Raw genomic sequence first — 7500 nt, 5'->3', positions numbered from 1 at the left:
CCCCACCTGGATACATTTAAGTTTCTCCAAATTCGACACTTTCTGCAAAAAATGTCCCCATCATTGAAATTCCCCCCTCTCACAAAATTTGAGAAACTCTGTCGCGAAGGAGTACATCAAAAAGGTCTAATAACACAAATATATGCCGGCATGGAGAATCAGGAGAACTCTACCGCTCACGACTATATGCTTAAATGGGAAGCGGAATTGGACATAGTTATTGACAGAGAGGACTGGGAGGAAATATGGGACGCGGCCTCAGGAACTTCCATCTGTACCACGGTGAAGGAAAACATCTATAAAATAATGTATCATTGGTATCTTACCCCAGTGAGGTTAAAACAAATCTACCCTCTGGCCTCAGATCTATGCTGGAGAGGCTGTGGACATAGAGGGGACATGGCCCATATCTGGTGGTCATGTCCAGAAATTCAGAAATACTGGCTTACGGTACAAGATTTGATAAAAGAGGTCACAGGCCTCACAATTCCTATAGATCCACTGACCTTCCTACTGGGCAGACCGATAGAGGACATCGATCACCCAGTATGGAAATTAATCGCCTTTATTCTAACAGCAGCAAGGTGTTCAGTCGCATACTCTTGGAAGAAGATAGCGCCCCCACCAAACAGCTGTTTGTTATGAGTATGGAAAAACTCACGGCCTTCTTGAAACGCTCAACTGAAGGTTTCTATAAAATCTGGGAACCCTGGTTAACCCATTAATCCGAACCAAATCAGGATACAACCCCAGACGGATCTGAACCACAGTAAGGCCGTGAAGGATGGATGCCGGGACCCGGCCGGACGAGGAGAGGGTGGAATGACTCCTTCTCTCTCCCCTCCCCTTCTCTCCCCTCTTCTCTTTCTTTTTCCACACCCCAGGGACCATGACTTGGCCATGGGGGATCTTTCCTTCCTTTCTTTCTCTCTCTGCCCACATGAACAAGAAAAATACAACTGTATTAGGCCATCACTGATAATGTAAAACCAATGTCTGTAAAGATGATTATGCCTAATAAAAACGTTTGGAAAAAACAAAACAAAAAACGAAATATTTAAAAATAAATAAAACCGTGGAAAAAAACAGCAGTGCATTGTTGGTATGTCAGCAACACCACTGCCCTCTGTTGGTTGTTTTTGTAAAACATGTTATGCTGCCCTCTGTTGGCTGTTTTATTTATCATGTTATGCTGCCCCCTGTTGGTTGTTTTGTTAAACATGTTATGCTGCTCTCTGTTGGCTATGTAACCATGTGTAGTTTTTTGCTGTGCAATAATCCCTGGTAAGGGCAGGTTGCCAGGAGTAATCATGGGGTTTTCCCCCACACACATGTGCTGTGTAATATTCAGTGAAGGTAGTGATATCAGGCTCTGTGTCCAATTACAGTGACACATGGGTGGTGCCTATTGAAGCTATTTATTGCACAGCACTGCCTGAATTTAGGCAGTGTCTCACCCCTCATGAGCGAGAGTAGTCTGACCCAGCAAACTGCCAGGGCTCTGACAAGTTTTGTGGCCCGCCCTCGGGGGAGAGGTGTGGGAGACTATTCCCCTTACTCCATCAGGGAGTAAGGGAAGAGCAAGGACAGTTCCTAGGGCCCTGACTAGGAGTGGTGTCCAGGGACTTCCTTTGGGTTGGCAACTTACAATGAGCGGCTGAAGACCAGCCGCAATGATGGGCAGTCGGCCATTGTCTGCTGTAATAAAGGATGCCATGTATAAAGAACGCTTCTGTCCTGATTGTGGAGTCATTCGGGAAGAAGGTGCACACAGAGGTTCTCTTTCAGAGGGGGGTCTGGAAGAGATGGAGGCGCTGTACCAAGAGTGGGTTTGACTCAGCTATACCTCATAAGCCAGTCCTGATGCCATTCCCTATACCATCATGGGAGACTCAGGAATTCTGTAAGCCAGCAGGTGCACCACACTACACCTTATGTAACAGGGGTCAGTTTCCTCATGATAGGGCCCATATGAGATTGGGTGGGAGAAACACCGTTACAGCTATTTGGTAAAATATGTAGCTATTTCTTAGCTCAGTATATGATCTTTGTTGACTGAGGGAGTCTATTGAATAAAGTCTCCTTTTATAATAAGGAAGGTTATTCACTTCATATAGGAACCTGCTAAACTGGAGTTTACATTGACTGACTTTGCAGGGTTGAATCATGTTTTGCTCAAAAGATGCAAGTAAGTGGCTCCTTCGTTAACAGACTTAGGATAAAAATATAGAAATCTCACTAATAAATTGCAAGCTAATTTGGCAGGAGTGCAGGAACTGTATATTTGTGGCCCAAAGTAAGAGTCTTAAACGAGGACTATAGATTTGAAGCATGAATGGATTGGAACTTCTGACTCCAACAGAGGATGGTAACGTGTTAGACCGCAAACAGAAAAAGTGTGTGTTTGATGGCTAACTGAAGTCTATAAGGAGTGCAAGCTTTCAGAACCACTAAGGTTCTTTTTTCCCCGACATGATATAAAGCAAGTCATTTAAAAATATGACTGCAATTATCTTGATTGGTGAATTCCTCAATACATCTCAACAGAAGCCGTCGCTATCCAACACCATGATAACCAGCCGGACAAGTATTTTTGGGATGAAACCGGCCACAGCATTTTATTAAAACAAACAGTCCTTGCCATCCATAACCATTTAACACATTTTAACATATGTCTGCCACTGGTTTCAAGGCCAGTCAGCATGTATCAACCTTATTAACCCAAAGTTTAGCGGAACCGAAGCCGCAAAGCTAAAGGCGGGTTGCGCCACCGTCCTAAGGCCATATGTGGCCTGAATTCCCCCTTTCAGTCCCCTCTACCTCTGCTGCAGCTCGGGAGGGGGGTGGCGCCGGATGAGCACACTGCCGGAGACTACCGGCGGCTCCTGTGTAGGGCCCCGCCATCTTGAATTGCGTTACACATGCGCGAGATGCCACGCATGCCAGTACAGGCACGCGAGACAGGATAGGCATAGGAGACTCCGTGGGGAACTACGAGCCCCAATATGCATAGGGGCATGGACCACATGACGCCAGGGAGCCAATCGCGCGTCCGGATTCCCCTGCACCAGGATTAGATACATTTCGCACACTCAGCCCACGCTAGGAAGTTGGAGCTGGGACACAGATAGGGTAGGTTGCGTGTGCAAGGCGTATGTGTCCCTTGCACTAGGGCAGAGACCCCTAGGCCCCAGCTAGGTCCCTACTTGCATAACAAGCTTGTGGCTGGGACAGGCCCCTTAGGTAGGGACACTGCTCCATTAGCTGCGTGAGTTCAGGGACACAGTTAACAAGCTGTGCAACCCTGAAGATAGTGGTCTGGGACCAGATCACCTCTCAAGATACAGATACTATCATCAAGGTGGGGCACTCCAGCAGGATACCACCCCACGCAGAGGCGGACTCGTCGTGGATGACATCACTGGATCCGTGGATCCCAAGCACAGCCTAAGCGCGCCTGGGTGTGGACACACCCGGCAGGTACCTTTCACCAAGTGCACCAACTCACTGTACAGTATCGGCGCTGATCACGCCTAATGGGTGGGGGGGCTATAACTTGTGGACACTGAGGAGGTAGAGTGCCCGAGGGCCTCATATGGTACTGTGGGTACTGTGGACAGAGTGGGGAATATTGGTGGGCTACAGTTGTGCGAGGTGTGTGGGTAGTTGTACCAGTAGTGATCATTATTAGAGTATTAAGATATATGTTGACAAGTAAATGTTATTGTTCTTTTTATATTGCGTGTGTGTTCATTGTGATTGGGTCCTGCTAGGGGCTCCTCCCACTACGTTGGGATCCCTCACAGGTGGAGGCGCGGCACCATTACTATTCCTATATCACTCCAGGCTCCCCGTGGCGGAGGCTTAAGCCCCTGTGAGCCAACAGGTAAAGGGCAGCATCAGTAGCTTTCTGTGTTTAAGGGGAAACAGGGCTACATTTGGAGGCGCTGCTGAGATTTCAGACCTGGGGGTCCCAATAAATGTGAGATCATCAGAATCATGTTACCTCCTTCAAGTCATGATGTCCATGCTAGGGCCTTCAAGGTCAGAGAACCGCCCAGTTACGTAGTGGCAGTGGGGAACGTCCCAGCCCTAGTGGAGGAGAGTGAAATCCAGGACTCTCTAAAGAAGATCCTGGGTCTATACCAAGTGTGGGTAAGGGGACGCGAGTTTGACACTACCTTCCATTGGAGTGCAATACTATTGTCAGTGGGTCAGGATATATGCCGCGAAACTGCCCCTCAGACTTTACAAGCCCCGGAGGCCCCGCCGGAAGGCTACCCCCTTATATACTCAAACTTACCCAAGATCAGGGAGATGTTTACCTCAGTGGACTCTCCACCGACCAAACCAGTTCTCGATGAGCCTTCCGCCAGTAACTGGCAACCTACTGCCCCGGTGTTCAGTACTCCAAACAGAGTGAACCCTATCCCTCCCAGAGTTTCCTTTATCCCAAGTGCTCTCAAAGGAGCTAACAGTTGGGCCACAAGTCCGCTCCCCACGCCTGCCCCCATCCCTGGGCCGAGTCCCAGGCCTATTAGTGACAGTTGCTTATCCAGTGGCGGCTCCGTAATGGGGGTGACCCTGTCGCAATTAGTGGAGGCACTGACCATGTCCAAAGCCTTCTCTGGGGTCCTCCCAAGACTCCTGGACAGAACATACGCTAAAAGGATTGGAGGAATGGCCTTGCACCGATGCAGTAAAAAGGCAACGCATCATGGAGTGCCTTAGGACGCCAGCTTCTACCATTGTAGGTATCCACCGGGAGCAATAGCCAGACCTGACGCCTCGGATGTTAGTGGATTTCCTGATGGAAGCATACAGGTTGGCGGAAGATGAAGGAGCAATCTGGACGAGGTACATATGACCTCTACCAGAAAAAGGGAGAAGAGTTGTCGGCATTCATTCACCGCATTCAATTGGTCCTAGGGACCCTACTCAACCGCAAGTTGATTCCCGCCTCCGAGATGGATGAGGCCCTCCATAAACAGTATTTGCGAGGTTCAAGCCCGAATCACTCCATCGTCAACATGATTCGCTGCAACATCATGCAAGGGAGCCCTCCCACATTCACAGAATTATTGCAACAGGTGAAAGTGCACGAAGCCCATAATCTGTTGCACTCCCACCAGAAACCAAAAGGACCCGCTACACCAAAAAGCAAGGGGTCTTATGAGAAAAAGGAGGATTCAGCCAGTAAGTCTGGGGTAGACAAGCCAAAACCCTCCGGGAGGTCATCTCCAACCTACAGTGCCCGTACCACCCCCGGGAAAATCGTCTGCTACCGGTGTGGTAAGAAGGGCCACTTCTCCTATAACTGCTCTGAGACGGAAGACATAGATGGAAGCCCTTCCCCCCAAGAATTTCAACCCTAACGTGATGTTCTGCGGGGTGTATGCTGTCGAAGCCGAACCGACTGACTCATCCGAGGGACCTGAGGCCACGCCTTCGGATGAACCCCCTGGGCAGAGCCTGGACGACGGACATTCCCCATTGGACCCTTATAGTCTTGTAGGACCCGCAGCCATTATACGTGTCATTGTGGATGGTGTCTATTCCTCTGCCTTGCTAGACACTGGGTCCCAAGTGACCATCATATACCGGGGATTTTATAATCAACGCCTAAAGCGGCGTCCTTTGCAGTCGGCAGAGCATATGAAGGTGAGGGGGCTGAGCAACGAGGACTACCCCATTGATGGGAATCGTCCAGCTGAACACCGGGAAGACGCACCATATGGATGTGGAAGCTCTAGTGTCCCCTGAGCCCCAAGAACAGCCTAAGTATCCGATTATTCTGGGGACCAACACGGTTATAGTGCGAACCATCATCCGATCCTTCCTGCAAGAAGTTGGAGAACTGCCTTCGAGTAGCCTCAACCCCCATCCCTTCTTGTTAGAAGAGTGCTGTCGAATTTCGGCCCTAGATCAACACGGGTTCCGTTATAATCGGTGCGCCGGACTGACAGAAATTCCTCCAGGGGGAGTGCAGCGCATGGCAGCCTGGTGTTGCTATCCCGACTTCACGGCCGCGCCCTCGTCACTCCCCCGTCATGCCCCTCCCCCCCCCGTCTTTCCCCCTGCAACTCTCTGCAGACGGGGGAATTCGGCTGCATGCGCCGCCAGCCTCGCAGACGCACGTGCAGCGCAGGTAGCGGGGCCGCAGCATAAGGGCTGGAGGACACTTGTGGCTTCGCAACGCTGCGTGTGTACGCCTCCGTCTGCTGGGCGATGTGTGATCATCCCCAGCAGACAGAATGATCCGACACACCATGCCCCCACGTGACGCGCTCAGCCTCCTACCCTGAGGGAGCAGGAAGCCAGGGTCCCGCTCTGCATCTAAAGCAACAGAGACCCCCCCCAAAAGAAGGGGCTGCAATAAAGTTGTGTGTGACAGTCTGTGATTGCCTGAGACATAGGACACTGACAAATAATCACACAGTCACAGGATAATCATGTCATGTGTATAATGTGCAGCGGGGACCGGAGGTGTGAGCAGCAGGGACCGGGGGGGTGAGCAGCGGGACCGGGGGTGTGAGCAGCGGGAACTGGGGGGGGTAAGCAGCGGGGACCGGGGGGTGTGCAGCGGGGACCGGGGGTGTGCAACGGGGACCGGGGGGTGTGAGCAGCGGGGACCGGGGGGGTGAGCAGCGGGACCGGGGGGGGTGCAGCAGGGACCGGGGGGGTGAGCTGCGGGACCGGGGAGTGTGCAGCGGGGACCGGGGGGTGTGAGCAGCGGGGACTGGGGGGGGGGGGTGTGAGCAGTGGGTACCGGGGGGTGTGAGAAGCGGGGACTGGGGGGGGTGTGTGAGCAGTGGGGACCGGGGGGGGGGGTGAGCAGCGGGGACTGGGGGTGTGAGCAGTGGGGACCAGGGGGTGTGAGCAGCGGGGACTGGGGAGGGGGGGTGTAAGCAGTGGGGACCGGGGGGTGTGAGCAGCGGGGACCGGGGGGTGTGAGCAGCGGGGACTGGGGGGTGTGGGCAGCGGGGACCGGGGGGTGTGGGCAGTGGGGACCGGGGGGTGTGGGCAGCGGGGACTGGGGGTGTGGGCAGCGGGGACCGGGGGGTAAAAGCAAATAGTAATCTTTTTATTCTGCCCCAGCTCCAATAGCGCCCCGTCCCCCGTCCCCCGTCCCAATTTCAGCAGCCAATCAATGAAAACGTCTGGACATTGATTGGCTGCTGGAAAGGACGTCGCGCTGCTGCCGCCTGGAATCACAGGTTTGAAAGACTCCAGCTACAGCGACGCTGCCGCGCTTCGCAGCCAATGGTAGTTTCAACAATGAAGACTACCATTGGCCGCCAGGGGTCATGACAAACGCGCACGCGCACGAAAGTGTGCGCACGTCGTGTAGCGCGGTGTGTGCTCCAGCCCTAAGGCTGACGCCTCACACACTCCCCGCGCGTTGTGGTGCCGCGCTGCTCCACCGGCACCACGGCGCTACCTTTCCTCCCCCTCGGCGCCACCTTCCCCCTCGCCGCGCCCTTGCCCCTGGTTGCCCGC

Source organism: Ascaphus truei, chromosome 10, assembly GCF_040206685.1.
Source record: "Ascaphus truei isolate aAscTru1 chromosome 10, aAscTru1.hap1, whole genome shotgun sequence".
NCBI lineage: Eukaryota > Metazoa > Chordata > Amphibia > Anura > Ascaphidae > Ascaphus > Ascaphus truei.
This window is presented reverse-complemented; position numbering follows the sequence as displayed.